The 16,096-nt window shown below is 42.6% G+C and overlaps 1 protein-coding gene across 1 annotated transcript in view; it reads left to right on the top strand.

Annotated features, from left to right (window-relative positions):
• Positions 1–2,090: 2,090 nt before the first annotated feature.
• VWA5B1 (von Willebrand factor A domain containing 5B1) overlaps positions 2,091–16,096 on the top strand; it is a 125,276-nt gene continuing 111,270 nt past the window's right edge. The window contains exon 1 of the mRNA XM_075606050.1: positions 2,091–2,501. The gene's annotated coding sequence lies outside the window, so the exon portion shown is untranslated. The remainder of the gene's footprint in view (positions 2,502–16,096) is intronic.

A 16,096-nucleotide genomic window follows, 5' to 3' on the forward strand; every position in this document is an offset into this window, starting at 1 on the left:
CCTGAGCTAGATGATACTTTGTTATTTTTTTATAAAGGAATAGGCACACCAAAAATCTGCAAAACCATGTATTTTATTGGCCCAATGTTTTGGTGAGAGAGAAAATATCTTCAGTATCAATGTGCAGCCCCCTCATAGGTGGAATCCTTGAAAACACAATATGCACCTAACCCAGTCACTGCTAGAGACATCTCCATCATACAGTAGATTGGGTTAAACAAAAGATCCGTGCATGTGAGCTATATTTCCAGTTGTAACAAGTAACTATATGACTGTGAGAGCTGCAAAGCAATTCATTGGGTGAGGCTACAATCTGATAACCCCAATCTCGAGACTGCATTGAAATGGGATGGTTCACTTGGTCGGAGTAAAGGAACTGCAGACTGCTCATTCGTATGGACCATGAATTATTTGCCCGGAAATTAAAAGCAGAGAACAAAGTGCGGACATATCAGAGTCCTGGCTTTACCCCCGGACTGCAATCTGCTGTTATCAGGAACACACAGTCATCCTCAGAAATCTAGTTCCATAAAATGCAGTCTATAATGGGTTGCAGGTTTTATAGCTAGTTACTGTATAAGTGCGTTATAATATATATTTATCCCCCCCCACACACACTTTCTGTTCCTTCAGTATGTATATATTACATTGTATGCATAAAGAAAGATGTGCATTCAATCTTTCATTATCTCTTTCTCTCTTTATATAGATACACATACAGAGATATTCTACCCTATTCTCTTTCCCCCTCTCTATAAATAGATATAAATACTGTACACACACACACACACACACACACACACACACACACACACACACACACACACACACACACACACACACACACACACACACACACACACACTATCCCCTATTCTATTTCCCCTCTCTATAAAAAGATAGAAATACTGTACACACATGCACACACACACATATTATCCCCTATTCTATTTCCAAACTCTATAAATAGATAGAAATACTGTACACACACACACACACACACACACACACACACACACACACACACACACACACACACACACACACACACACACACACACACACACACACACTATCCCCTATTCTATTTCCCCTCTCTATAAATAGATAGAATTACTGTACACACACACACACACACACACACATTCTCCCCTATGTTCTTCCCCCCTCTCTCTAATAAAGATAGAGACACACACACACTCTCCCCTATTTTATTTCCACCCCTCTTTATAAATAGATAGAAATACATACCCCCACACACACCTATTTTCTTCCCCCTCTCTATAAATAGATAGAAACACACACACACACACACACACACACACACACACACACACACACACACACACACACACACACACACACACACACACACACACACACACACACTCTCTCTCCCCTACTTTATTTCCCCCTCTCTTTATAAATAGATAGAAATACATACACACACACACACACACACCCACACCCATATTTTCTTCCCTCCTCACTCTATAAATAGATAGAAACACACACACACACACACACACACACACACACACAGTGGAAATTGAGGAAAAGGTTATATTTCATCTTGTGTCTTGTATATTCAGATAATTCCTTTTCTGTGTGTCTCCCTGTCACTCACGATCAGAAGCTTGTTGTGTGTAACTTAATTATTTGTTATGACTTATTATTGACTGTCAGCTGTCAGCCCCAGTTCTAATTGCATCCCCAAATGGAGGAAAGATAAGCTGAGAGGGGGGAGATTGGTGAGAAGAGAAGTCTGTGTACAGGGAGTTTCTATGGTTACCTATCTGCCTAAACAAGTGGCTCAATCTAATGATGGTCACCCCAACTGCCATGGCAATGAATGTCAGAATCAGAGGGCTTCCAACAGCAGAGACCATCCCAGTGATCAGGGGAGAGGACCTCACACAGATCCAAGCACAGGCTGCTGTTTCTTACACAGACACATGTTGCTGCTGCTGCTGCATTTTTTAGAGAGATTTAAAGATTCAAAAGCGTCAGGGAGACTTGACAACCTAAAGGTGGATGTGATGGATTCTAGGAACCCATTGAGTGCCTCAGTGCTGGGACACATTTGCTAGACCTGGTCTCCAGGGGCCGCAGAGGTGCCACCTGTTGCCATCTCTCTCCAGTGAGACCCATCTCCCCTCTCCTTCAGAAAATCATCGAGAGGACGTTTCACTTTCATCTTCCTGAAGGCAAATCAGGAGGACTTCGGTAAGAGGTGGGCTGAGGTGAAGAATAACTGCAACCTCTCCGAATTCATCTTCTGTGCTACAACCTCGTCCCAGAGGCTGCAGAGGTGTTTGGTTGGCACATGTTGCTGCTGTCCCTTAATATAATGAGACCCACCTCCTCTCTCCCTCAGTAAACAAACAAGGCGCATCCTATTGCTTCCCCTCTTGGCTTCCTCTGCAATTCAGCAAGTCTGGTATTTGTGGTCCTCAGAAACCTCTAAAAAAAACCTCACTGTGAAAGAGACGAGAAGCTAGGTGAGTAGTCTGGTCAGTTTAAGGTTCTTTAGTTGTATTAAGGCTCTTTCCTCATGTTCGGTGCTCCCTTTCTTGATCCCTTATAATTTGTCTGATGTCCCGTTCTGCTCCTGTCTGCAGATGCTTTTCTATGTTCTTATGGTGATGCCCATGTCTATTCTATGTGTTCCCTTGAGTGCCAGAGGGACCTGGGTTGGAGGCCCTACCGATACTGAAGGGGTTAAAAGCTCTTGTGAGTCGGGAAGCAGGGGGTTCCTGTCCCTGGAGTAGAGGGTTCCTGGGCTGGATCTACTTGCCCCTCTCCAAGGTGCTGAAATATAGGACTCATAAAGCAGAATCCGGCGTAACCCCTTCTGTACCAGCCAAGTCAGCCATACATTGACACTAAAGGGAATTGGAATAATGTGTAATGGGGGTTTCTTTGTGTTCTTCACCAGAACTTATTTAGTGCAAAGCAAAGAATCAGCCAAATCACTCAATAACAGAGCTCAGCAATGTTTTTCAGACCTCCGTGGCAGTGACAGGGTTAAGAATAATTTGCTTAGGGATGTTTACTGCCTGCTCTGGAGCCTTGTTACAGTCTGCTGCCTTTGTAGAGGATTTCATGTTATGAACAATTTTACCACTTAACATCATTAAGTGGTCCTTGATGCTTTCAATGTGCAACAGGGGTTAAGAGTTAAGCTAAGATGACAATGTGTTCTTTTGTGAATGTGTCTTTGTACTAAGCATCCACCTGCGATGTGTGATCATCTGTAGTGTATTTTCAATGGGTAGTAGCTAAAAGGTGTTGGGTGCCGTGCACTAGAGAATGTTTTTTTTTCTGAGCAGTGGATAGGTGTTGAGTGGTGTGTTTGCCCATGTTAATACATGTAAAATGACAAAACAACCAATTATTCTTAAAGATTAAATTAAAACCTCTTCTGTAGCTCGTAACACAGTATGGATTCTTTGGGGTCTGCTAATGAAGCCGACTGCGTCCAGTATTTAGGATCCCTGCGTTTGTGCGTCAGATCTAATACATTGGTTTACAAGTTTCCCCGCTCATGAGCCGTGTATCAAATGTGAAAACGGGTAGTTTCGTTAACAGAAAGCTAACGTGGACCTTTAAAGAATGATGCCTTACAATCCATACAGTATGTTAAACTACTTTGTATTTGGTCTGTATATCATGGTAAAAGTGGTGCAATTCTGCGGCAAAAAAACTGCACCTGATGCTGTGTTAAAACAGATCCCATTGAATGTATTAGCCTGTTTTCTTCCATACATCTGGAGCAGTTTTTCTGCCCCACAATTGCACCGCTGTTGCCTTGATACATATTAGGGTTAATTCGATTAATTTCGGTTGCATTTTCGGTGCTCGGTCAGCAAGAGGTATGGGGAGTGGGTGGAGTATAAGGAGTAGTCAAAGGTGTATGTATACTGTATGGCATTCATGGTATGTAACATGTTCTTTATTTCTTTCTATAATTTTTCTCCCCTTCTGGCTGCTGTTGGTAACCTTGTCTGCTTAAGAAACTTGCATCTTATAGCAATCTTAAAAAAAAAAATGGTTAGATTTAACACAGACACTAGCAGAAACCACAAAATGTTTATATCCCATTTTTTTGTGTATTAAGTAGTTTCTCCTTATTTCCCCAAATTTCTAGTGTCCCAAATAATCTCTCCTTTGCCTCTTTCTTGATGACATGAATGATGCTAAAATACTTGAACCTTATGTGAAATTGCTTACTACATAGCATGGGTTGCAAACTCCAATCCTCAAGGGCTACCAACAGGTCAGTTTTTTTTAGGATATACCTGCTTCAGCACAGGTGGCTCAGTCAGTGGCCCAGTCTACGAATGAGCCACTGATTGAGCCACCTGTGCTGAAGCAGGGAAATCTTGAAAACCTGACCTGTTGGTGACCCTTGAGGATTGGAGTTGGCTTCTCCTGGTATATAGCGATGCACCAAACATCAATTGGATGCATCTGCGGGCAGTGAAAGGGTTAACGAAATCCCCACAATGGCAAAACCTGGTGCAAAAAACAGCACTGGGATTTGGAAGGAAAACAAATAGCAGGGATTTTAACACTTAAAATATTTTTGTTCTCTCACAAACATGGTGCGTCCCCACCCCACCCCAATACTCCCAATACTGCTCAAGTTTTGAAGTCAAGCGCGTTTGGTAAATAACTTCAATGATTGATTTTAGCGTTATCTAGGGGGGTTATTTATTAGGGACCACAAGTAGGTGGTTTACCATAACATAGCATTGCGATGATGTGCTTCATACTGTAGCATCTGTGTATCCAGCCTTTCTTCGCCCATTCTTCCCTGTGTGTACCAGCTTGTACTTTAGGGAGCTAGAAATATTATTAGACATCACCGCTCCTGCATTACGAATCAAATTCTGTATATGTGCTTGTCCCTCTTTCCTTCACGTGGTGTAAACCTCTCTAGGTAAGGTTTTGTGTTAAATGTTACACACTTGAGTCACACATTACTACTGACGCAGATAAAATCAATAAATAATAATAATTTAAAAAAAAAAGGCAGGAGCTTTGTTATTGACTGAGCCACTGATTGAGCCAACTGTGCTGAAGCAGGGACCAATTGAGCCACCTGTGATGAAGTAGGGACCTATTGAGCCACCTGTGCTGAAGCAAGGATATCCTTTAAACCTGGCCTGTTGATGGCTCTTGAGCACTGGAGTTGGCCACCCCTGCTCTAAGTGAATTACACAATCTTCACCAGTCAGTCAGTAGATGGCATCTTTGGGTCATATATCGCAACCTTTGCACACCCCACATTCCCTGCAGGGCACTTGCTGCCTATTGTGCAATTGTTAACCGCTTTAGAAATCTGCTATGTAATTTATATCTGTCAGCTGTGGAGTTTACTGATGCCCCTTTTTAATACTGTATATGTATTATTAAATCATATCGGACGGCTGGAATTTCCTATTTGTTTGTATTCACAAAAAGGACACGAAATGGGGAGTTCGTTGTCAATATTGCTCAACACACACCTTACACATCAAAGGACCAACTAGAAAGACAGAGAGGGTGGTAGTAAGACCCACCATCACCTTCAGATTATATTGATTACAATCATTGCCAGGATATTACAACATTACTAGTAATTAATGTCCCTTTAATGCGCATTTGTTGATTTAAAATGTTTTTTTTTTTTTTTAAATCTCTATGTGGGTCCTATACAGTATATTTTAAACCTATATTATATTTATATGTAAATATATTGTTTCGCAAAGCAATGTATAAGTCCTCCAAATAATTATTAACACCGATGATCGCCACAATAAGAAAACCTTTAGCATCCCTGCAATAGATTATCAAAAAGAGAGGAAAGCAATGGCGGCAAATAATAGGAGATTACAATAATCAAGAAGGGAAATGATTAGGACGCTATGAGAGCATTAGCTATAGAATGAGACAGTAACATGTACATGTTATCTGTGTTATGGAGGAAAAGCACTGATAGTATGAGTAGAGAAGGATTGGGAATAGTCAAGTGTGACAGCAGATAAAATACTTGGATGGCTTGATGGATGGTGGACCATCAATAAAAGATATTTATGCACAAATCATCCAACATTCGAAATGAAAACGAATGTCTCAGGGCACTTTCAGGTTACTAACTGTGTTTTACAGCCTCAAAGCTAAGGATTAGTTGTACCTAATGCTATTATTGTGGGGGAGCGCAGGAAAATTGAGTTGTGACATTTTTATTTAGGGGTCAACAAGAAACTCCACGTAGTCGTTACGAAATGATTAGAAATGGGACTGGAATATAAGTGGGTAAATGTTTTTTTTTTTGCTACAGCGTTCTTTCATTTAAAGCTGCATTTGTTATTGCAGTTTCAACATAAAATGTTTTTTTCTTTGCTTAGTGCTCTGACTTCTAACACCCTTTTCGATACAAAAACACAGCTGGTTATACAGAATTGTGCAAAGTGCTGTATTGTAATTGTGCATGTATAGGTGAAAAGATAAGCGAGTGACAGTGGGGAGTGATGCACAAATATTAAAGGGTGGGGATAAATGCCAGGAATCAAGGAAATAACTGCAAATGTTGCTCTCAATTTCCCAACAGGATTTATTAAAGGTTTCCCTGTCATTTTGTAGACCTAGTTTTGCGACCTCCACCCCCCTCCCCCCCTTGTTGTCAGAAGAAGGCTAATTGCGTGCAAATTACCAAAAAGGGGACCTAATAATTAATAAGGATGCATGTTTCTGCTCATTGAGGTGAGAGTGTGGACTGTTTTTTGCTCCAGGATTGAGTTCCTCTGAACAGCAGCTCAAACATCTCCTGTTATTTCATTTTGCAATCAACACGATCAATCAAACCCAAAACCAGGGCGAACAGTTCAAAAGAATACAAATGCACAGGCCTCTTTAACTGTTGCATGACTGAATGGCCCTCAGAGATGCACATGATATGTTAATGAGGCAAAGGGACTTAACACTACGTTAGCTAGGTCATATCTAAACTGAAATAGGGCTCTTACAGGGTCTGCGGGGGGTGGGAACACCACAGTTAGGTATGATTTAACTAACATAGTATTATGTCCCAGTGTTATTTCCCTCTCCTCCTCCACTTGATTTAAAACCGATTTCAGGGTCTGGATTGGCGTGAGGCTATTTAATTATTGGAAGATAACGCTGTGTTATGCTACAGTAACGTGGCATTAAGTCTATGCTAGTGAGAGGTCGAAGGGCAATTGTGATGATGTGTGTTAACTTCAGGGAACATACTTAATTGCCCACATACTGTAGATTCAAATTATTTGTGAGTTAAGTACAGAAGAGCCCAGTTCTTTATTATAGAGCACCCCGAAAGCTTTATCTATTGCACCAGACGCATGAGGGACCATTTATCAGCGTCTCCCAGGTAAAAAAAATTGACAACAAAAAGCTGCTCCAAGCTTAAAAAAAAAAAAAGTCACATTGTGGGTCCTTTTATCTTTGATAATCTATTTCTCCTAATCCCCTCCTTGGAAAATGTGTAAATAACGCCCCTAAATACCTAGTTAATCCTTTAGGCCATTCAATAGATGTATGCATGCATATATGTCTGAATGTATGTATATGTGATAGATGTAGTGTGAACCATGTACACAGTGCTTTGCATGCTAGACATTAGAATACAGGGAAATGTAATAAAATAAGCAGGCAAGGAAGGTAAAGAGTCCAGGTGAAGAGACTCCAAAGAGCACAGCAGACGTTAGCGACAAAAACGGGAACCATACTGAGAGGCCTGCAAAAGGGTAGGTGTTTTATTCCCGACAAAAGTACTTCAGAGCATGGTTGTTAAGTACAAAAATCCTCTTACGCGTTTCGCGCCATTGGGGTGCTTTATCAAAGAGCTTTGGTGCGAAACGCGTAAGAGGATTTTTGTACTTAACAACCATGCTCTGAAGTTTTGTCTGGAATAAAACACCTACCTTTTTGCAGGCCTCTCAGTCTGGTTCCCGTTTTTGTCGCTAACGTCTGCTGTGCTCTTTGGAGTCTCTTCACCTGGACTCTTCACCTTCCTTACCTGCTTCCATAACGGAGACGCACGCAAATCGAAGGGACATTGCTGTTGCTTGCCGGTGCAGTGAGTATATTTCCTTTCATTAAGGGATGTTCAGGGCCCTGTATTTATCCAAGATTTAATTGTTACATGGTCTAAGAGAGGGTTGGTCCAATACTTGGATTCGAGAGGTTCATACTGCTGGGAGGCATTATACTCGGGACTGTTTGACATACACGACCAATTGTACCCCATGCCTACCTCCCCCCCTGATATCAGTGCCGGTCCATCTAACAAGATATTGATGTCTAAGAGGCACTAATTCACAGACCTGTATTTGATGTTTGCTACCAAGCATTGGAACGGCGATTCAGCATTGATCTCCTTCACATACATCATTATAATGTGTTACTATTGTTGCATATCATTGCAGTTTGAATTGTTGGATTTGAGGAACTTGTTTTTTGCTATGCAGCACTGATTTGGGATCTTCTATCCCTACATACATATAAGACAATAAGTATATTAACATAAAAGCACACTTTACAAACACTGAACTCCTGCCCCAGGGAGATTACAATCCAAGTAATGCCTCTATTAAATAAATTCTTTCATCACTTTATAATGGGATGATGCGGATGTATACAGTATAAGAGCACTGTCACAGACCCTATTTGGGACACCCCTTGAAGATAAACTCAAATGATCTACCTGAAACAACTAGGGGTGGGCAACTCCAGTCCTCAAGGGCAACCAACAGGTTAGGTTTCCAGGATATCCCAGCTTCAGCACAGGTGACTCAGTCTTTGACTGAGCCTCTGATTGAGCCACCTGTGCTGAAGCAGGGATATCCTGAAAACCTGACCTGTTGGTGGCCCTTGAGGACTGGAGCATCCCACCCCTGCCCTATACTCTGTTAAACCCACTTCAAAGAGCAATTCATTTTATTAACTATTACTGCAACCATACTGATATTATATCATAAAACCAGTTTGTTACAGATATATATAGTTAATATACAGTGTGTATCTCTCTCTCTCTCTCTCTCTCTCTCTCTCTCTCTCTCTCTCTCTCTCTCTCTCTCTCTCTCTCTCTCTCTCTCTCTCTCTCTCTCTCTCTCTCTCTCTCTCTCTCTCTCTCTCTCTCTCTCTCTCTCCATCTTTATGATGTAACATTACTATTTTTCCTACATGAATGTTGTAGCTCTGCAGCAATGTTTGGTTTCACTGATTATGCTGCGTTACACTGTGTTCCCTGGGGCTATTGGTTTTGTATTTCCCCATCTTCCTTAGCTTGGCACACTTTATTGGCACATTATGTACTGTAGATACAGCATAGCGATGACCAGCAGGAATATAACTGATGACGTCAAGTTTCACACACAGGGATTTTTATATTGGTTTACTTCACTTGTTTGGTATCTTGAAAAATGTCCCGTTGGGATCTGAAACATCGATCTATAATAAATCTTTTTATTTGATCATATCTGGGAGCGCTGTTTCCTATTATATTACATTACCTTGATAGAAACACAAATAAAAATACCACATGTGAGCACATTGACACGTCTAAGACAGGTCTGCAACCCTGATTTCCCCATTATCTCTTAGCATACAGTGCTTCCGCTGCAGCCAGGGATTCTGGGAAATGACATGCAAATGAGCACCCACAGTGTGCCACATTTTGCTTCTTATCCATTTTAACATAGACCCCTTGAAGCGTATGCCTGCCGCATTACACAGCCTTTACAGCTTTTTTTAATTTATTTTTTTACATATGATTGAAGCAGGGGGGGCCTCCAGAGCTGAGCCCCACTCATTTCAGTTCCGGGGATCCCCTGCTTCCGGAGATACTTAACTTTGTAGGGGATACCGGTATCTCCTGCAAGTTTAAAGCTCCCACATAACGCGGGCCAATAGGAAGTCGCACTCGATGACATCACGGCTTCCTATTGGCCCGCAGGACGCTGGAGCTTTGAAAAGCGACCATTACGTGATCCCCAGCAAGCGAGCCGGAATGGCTACCAGCGCCCCTTATCTCCGGAAGCAGGGGGTCCCCGAAGCTGAAATTAATAGGGTTCAGCTCCGGAGACCCCCTGCTTCAATCCTATGTTAAACAAACAAACAAACAAATAGCTGTGTATGGTTATCAGATACAAAGACCCTGCGCTCCTCCAAAATTGTCTTGCAATTTATTAGGGAGATTCTACATTTTGATCCTAAGGCCTCGCTTATAGTGCCGGCGACGCGACCGATGACATCACCCGTCGCCATTGCGAAAGTTATATTTTAGGTTTAGGCGACGTCGCTGGATTCAAGACCAGTGACGTCAGAAAAGGGGGAGGACAGAGGCACGGAGTGCTTAAATGGTAAAAAAAAAAGGCTGCAGCATCCTGATCATGGCTTCCCCCGACAGTGGGAAGTCTCTCCGTGGGGGCCCACACAGGCAGCTGTGGCCCCCCCGGGAACAGTGAGGCTGGCTGCATCTGTACAGTGTAAAGATAGATACATTTAAATACAGTATATACTGTACATATATATATATATATATGTAGCCGGGTTCCCTTTCTCACCCTTGTTGTTGGGGGAGGGTGCGCTGCAGAGAGAGTACTCCGATACGGAGGCTCCGCGTCATGCAAGACGCCATGTTCTGGTTGGCACCTGTATAGACCTAACCTAGATAGAGGTTGCGCATGAGCAAACGTGTGTTTGCCAAAGCCCGTGAAGGAGGAGAGTGCTAATTGGAGGGTGGTAGCGGGACACCAGTCCCAGCTGCCCCGTGGAGACCCCGTGATAGAGTTGAGCCAATGGGCTGGGAGCTTAGGAGAGGAAAAGGAAGGAGTTGCGCGCACCTTGTCTCATAGCTGGCTGGAGAGGAGATGGAGCTTCTGAGTAGGGGAGGCCAACCGCCCCTGCGTAGGCCGTCTGACCCCAGGCCCAGTCAGGCCCTGAGTCCCAGTAGAGACAAGCGGAGCTAGGGATTGCCATAGTGAGGTTCCTGATTCCCGTTAGTGTCACAAGATCGATAGCAGGACTGTTCTAATTGGTAGGAGGTCTGGGCTCAGACCCCACTAGCCAGCCGCTGCGCGTCCGGGTGGGATCGCCCTGGACCACCACGTGGGTGGAAGGACGACTTCCATATCCAGCGGAGCCTTTGTGAAGATTGTAGCAGTACCGGGTACCGGAGTACCCGGCAGGTATTTCTACAAGTGCACCAACGTTACCATCATTTCACTCGGGACACAGTGGCTGCGCAGTCACACTCACATATACATACCTATCTGACTCACTTGAGGGTGGGGGGACTTATCTTAAGGGGATTGGACACGGGGTGGGATCACCCAGTGGAGGGACCCGGGAGAGTTGGCGTCCACCGTGACGATAAGTAGAGCGTCTCCTCTAGAGAGGGCCGCTGATATATATATGTGTAAGGTATTGCATGCAAGTAAAGTCGTTTGGTTAAGGTATCCTGCTGTGTGGTGGTATTTATCGCGTATACGTCCTGCGAAGGTCCACTCCCCCTCTGGCGGGAGCTGTCGCAGGTGGAGGCGCTGCACCCATTATAAGTATCGCGCGAGTACCCCAGGCTCTCCGTGGCAGAGACTTAGGCCCTGTGAGCCTACAGGTGATACAGCACAGGGCAGCGGCCTGCATTCGATTGGAACCAGGGCTACATATATATATATGTATATTTGGTGACCGGAATCCCGCTCTGCACTAGGCTTGGTCTTATGGTGCAGTATAGGAATAGTGGGCGTACAGGTAGAACCTCAGTCTGGTTATTCTCCTTGAACTTCTTCGTCTGGGGAGACCCTAAAGTCTGTCCAGTGACAAGCCTACCCAACACTGCCTACCCAAACACACTAATTCCTTATGCAGATACTTAAATAACAAGTATACAGTGTGGAATGCTAATGTTAAGACATGTTTCGCCCCCGAACATGAGCTATTTTTTGAAAGAAGGAATCGTTTAAAGGCTTTGGAAAATAATGATCTTTGCCTGGCTGTCACAGGTTGTATTGACCATTGAGCGTATGTACTGTATGAGAAGCCTGTTTGTTCAGTTTTATGAGTCCTGTTTGATTTGTGCAGGTAAAACATGAATTTACAAACAAGGTTAATTTACATTCCATGTAGCATACTGCAATGTGCAGCGGAGGGACAAAATCCATCAGGCTGGGGGAGGGACAAACTTGATGGACCATGTATTCCTTCTGTCTGAATTAATATGTTTCTACGTTACCATGTTCTGTAAGTAATTTCCATTGATGGAATACTAATTCCATACCCTGATTACTTGCTCCCGAGCCAGCATAAATACAGATTGAATATGGCATATGGGTGATCAGTGGAGCATTTATACTGCAGTGTTACTTCTTGTCACGTTCTTTACCTATAACACAATTTGTGTGTCCAATGGCAACCCACCCCTAGCTTCAAATTGGCACTAATCTGATTCACAATTGTCCTACAGAGTGCAACAGGTGTCGTTAGGATTAATTTAGTGCTTGACATAATTCCTGTCTGTACATGCTGCCATACAAACAGAAAAAGCCTGTGGGAATCCATTGACTTTATTTTGGTTTCTATAGAAGCCGTGATTCAAGTGTTCAGTTGCATTTCTTTACCCAGAATCCTTTGTGCCTGCACTGGTTCCCATGTTACATAACGTTTTGGTATCTAAAAATGGGTGATAAATATGTTATGGAAACGTCATTTTCATATTTGGAAAGGGTAATGAAACGGTATCACTTCAGACTCTTCCTATTATAAAGACAACACAAAAATTAAGTAGCGCTAAAGAGGATATAAAATAACACTGATAAATATTAAATTATGTAAACATAATTAAAAATAGAAAAATGAAATGACCACAATTTAACCTAGTAATATCTACAAACCATAACGTGATAGTGAACTAGGGAAACAATCCAAAATAAATGTTCCACTCAAACCAAAAATCCAGAGAGAAAGAAAGTCCCACTTGAAGATCCAGGGAGCGTCTTTGCAGCTTAAGGCCTCGGACATGGTCAGCGCTTATGCACTGACCCGTGCTGAGCCATGCTGCTGCTCGGCACTGAGCCCCTGCAGCCGCAATGAAAGCGGATTTAGCAGGGGCTCGCGCACGCGTCAGCACGCTTGGGGAAGCGTGTGTCTCACGGAGTTTTGAAATTTCCCCGCTTGCCGGAGCGCAGGGCCGGTCACGTGAGCGGTTCGCCCAAAGAGGGCGAACCAGCTCCGTGACGTCACTGGCCCGCCCCCGTCCCCCCCTTTCCCGCCCCCGGCCTGCCCCCTGATGGCGCACTGTGTAAGGCCAGGGAAAGCACCGCTTTCCCTGAGCCTCAGCGCGCCTCAGCACTGTTTGGGGCACTATGTCCCAGGCCTTAAAGAGAGTGGTATAGCCAACCACTTTGGAATCTATAGACAAAAAACAATATTAACAACCATATATCACTACACTATATGAAGATAAATTATAAAAAAAATAATTTTAAATTAAATTTTGTGTAAGCATATATAATGCAAAATTGTTTTGTGAATGCTGTTCTCATCACACAATGAATTAAATAGATACATTTTTAATGTTTAATTTTTTTTTATAATTTATCTTCATATAGTGTAGTGATATATGGTTCTCTCCCACAAATGGTTCTGTTTAAAATCCTGTAAGTGCACATTCTTATGGGTTGTTGATTTTATAAATAAAAGTACCTATTTTTTACTCAGTTACGTGCTATGGAGCTTGCGCTTTTGTTTGTTTTTTTTTCTTCCTATTATAACCTCACATTCCTAAAGTTCCCTAAATGTTAAACCCCCAGAAGAGGCTCAGGGTCAAGATTGAGATATAATTTCTAAATACACAAGCTTATGGCTTTGATGGGAGCCACAGTGGCTCAGTGTGACTACGGAAAGGTTATGTTGGCCTCCTGTGCCTCTGCTTAACCATCTGGAATTGGATAATAATAATAATAATATAATTGTCCCTGTCTCCCCTTTGGGGCCTTCATTACAGGCAGGAGCACCATAAATATGTTTCTAGGATGGTTGCATGAGGCTATTAAACAGCTTCGGAGTTCAGGGCACCATAGAAATATAAGAAAGCATATTATTACAGTATTATTATTATTATTATTATTATTAATAATAAATAATGTTATTATTAAATAATGCTTATGTTTTATTGTTTATAACAAGGACCTCACCAACATTTTCTTCCTTCAATGTTAAAAATAACCTTTTGGAGGACCACAATACTTCTAAGTTCTGTTTGTTAATATTGTTCTATATACGTAAAACATGTATTTAAACATGATTGGACTTGCATCTAAAAACAGCTTTGTTGACGGTGATAGAAAAGCCGCACACTGCCACAATAAACTGCCTGATATCAATGTTCAAGGGTTTATTACCACCAATAACGTCTTCAGGGACCACCGTTTGAAAAGCCCTGGTTTGTGAGGTTATTTATTGGGCAGATGTTGTAGGCTGTTACACAAGCGTCTCCGTAGTATGAGAAATCAGAAATTGATGTACTGATAGGTCTTCTTAAATCCATTTTACTGCCTGCAATGCAGTGGCTCTGAAATACTTTAAAGGGCCCTCACAGCAACAGAGGATCTAACCTAATTAGCCACGTAACTATGCAACTGTAGCTGTATGTAACTTGTCAGGGAGGAACTGATGGTACTGAGGCAAAGAGATGTGCGTGTGTGTTTATATAGAGAGCAATGAAGTAGGGAGACGTTGGGATTTATCAAGGCAAAGAAAAGTGTGCTTAGATTCACAGGGAAATTGTTTGAGAAAGTCCCAAATGGAACAGTGTTGCTATACACATAATATTGTAACAGTAAGTGTCGGTTCACATGTACAGAATGAAGTATAAGGCTGAGATGATACTGTGTGCTTGAGCACATGCGCGCTCGCTCGATGCTCAATCGATCTCTGCACATACTGTTGCAGGCGATGGAGTGGGGGCGTGGTGGAGGCGTGGCTATTAAATCACAGAGCTGCCGTGATTGGCTGAACTGCTCACATGACGTGGCTGTGACGCGGCTGTCGCTTGAAAAGATGATTTTTTTGTCTTTTCATAATGCGTTCACGCCATTGCGCGCCGTCGTGCGCTCGCACTAAGGGCGGCCTCTTAGGGATGATGCAATTTGTACTTGGCGCGTGCGCATGCGTGCACAAGCACCATCGCACACAGTATAAGCTTAGCCTAAGTCCCAGCAAATAAACCTCTAGTCCATGATAATTGGAAGTCCATATAATACTGTATATGTAGATGAATATATATTCTGTGATTGGTGGGGACACAGGGCTGAGTCTGTAAGTGCAGGACCTGGTATAATCAAAACCTCTGCGTCACAGCCATGTATCAGGAAACAGTCTCTGTTCAATCCAAACTTGCTGATAAATCACGGTATGAAAGAGACTTAAGTGGTACTTACGTGATCTCTAACAGGGTGAAACCGCGGTCGGCGTGCTCCTGCCGAAGTCCGGTATGTAGGTGAATAAGAAAGATGGCGGTGCACAGCCGAAAAATTCACCAAGGGTTGGACAATGTCTCTTATTCACTTAGATGCACAGGGTTTTCAGTTCTCTTTAAAATGTATTTCGGCTTTCAGCTGCATCAGATGTAATACGTTGGTTAATCAGGTTTGTTATATTTGACAAGTATTGTAAGTGAGAGAGGTTTATGCCACAAAGAATAGAAGAAACTGTGGGGCTAATATATAGAATGGAATTCCAAATAATTCGATGCATTGTTTACGTCTTTCATGTTTCCTCTTGTTAACACTCCAAAAGCTGACATAAGCGAGCCAAACCAGGTGTACAATGCCATGATACATCGACACAAGGGGGTCTCTTTGCTAATGACTCCCAGCGGCAGCACAAGCTTGTGCAGAAAGACTGCAGAAGATTTACTGAGGAAAAGCATTCCCATTAAAACCCCAGAGATTTTCTTCTTGGATAAATGTATTATTAATTACTAGTCAATTAGTTCTACTCCTAGTTTTGCTTCTTAATTGTATGCAAATGTATGTATGTATGTATGTCTTTATTTATATAGCACCAT

This window comes from Ascaphus truei, chromosome 6, assembly GCF_040206685.1.
Source record: "Ascaphus truei isolate aAscTru1 chromosome 6, aAscTru1.hap1, whole genome shotgun sequence".
Taxonomy (NCBI): Eukaryota; Metazoa; Chordata; class Amphibia; order Anura; family Ascaphidae; genus Ascaphus; species Ascaphus truei.